A 1,032-nucleotide genomic window follows, 5' to 3' on the forward strand; every position below is an offset into this window, starting at 1 on the left:
TCCAAAGCATTTCTCCACCATGGTTTTTATTGCTTTGCACCTGGTGTGGGGGAAGGCAGCCCCCCACAACTAATCACGGGTTCAGTAAGTGCAATTGTATGGTTGTGATATATAAAGATTATAGTACAGTCATAGAGAATGAGAGAGATAGGAGAGAGAGTAAAATAAAGAAGTCAGACACATTTCATGGTAGCATGCTCCCCTCCTGGATGGCCATGATCTTACCAGCCAGGTCCTCGCACAGGTGGGCCAAGGGCAGGAGAGGGAGGCGAGGTGGGGGGCCGGTCTATTGATAACCAAGGCTTATATCTACTTAGGGGATGTGATTACAGGTAACCACACACATCACAGGAATGGCTGTACAATAGGCACACACATCATAGGAAGGGGATGTACAATAGGCATAAGCGTAACAGGAAGGGGATGAGCTAGGGGTGTACACATGATAGGAAGGAGGGACTAGGGGTATACATGTGACAAGATGGGCGGACCCTAGATTCATGATGGTGGCCTAACTTTGGCCACCCTTGAGTGGGCTTGACCTCCCTGGGCTGTCCTTCAGGGAAACAATCTACTACTATCCTTATCAGAAGGGAGTGGGCCCTACTTATTGTGGGATAAACAATGGTGTCTGCTTGCTCTGGATGGCTAATAAGCCTTAGGCAGACTAACCCCTGACCTACTTCTGTTGACTTCCAAGTGTAGAGTCATTTGCCACGTGTAGCAAGCAGCTAAGTTTGGGATATATTTGGAGGAGACAACTTGGGTGAAATCTTTCTCTTTCTCACAACCTGTGATTGCAAAGTGTTCCACCACCCATCAGTCTTGTGGTTTTGCACCTTCCTGGGCTGGATGTTCTGGCCGGGTGCTAACGAGTCCACTCCATGTCAGAGAGACCCACGTGACAAAGTAGAACTGCCCTTTTGACTGTAATTCTGACCAAAGCAGACCTGCTCCTTCTCCTGTGGAGCCTCTGGGTGGTTTTGAACAATCAACCTAGTGGTTAGCAGCTGAGCACTTAACCATTGCACA

Source organism: Echinops telfairi, unplaced genomic scaffold (assembly GCF_000313985.2).
Source record: "Echinops telfairi isolate 266 unplaced genomic scaffold, ASM31398v2 ScPeMD7_22;HRSCAF=79, whole genome shotgun sequence".
Classification (NCBI taxonomy): Eukaryota; Metazoa; Chordata; class Mammalia; order Afrosoricida; family Tenrecidae; genus Echinops; species Echinops telfairi.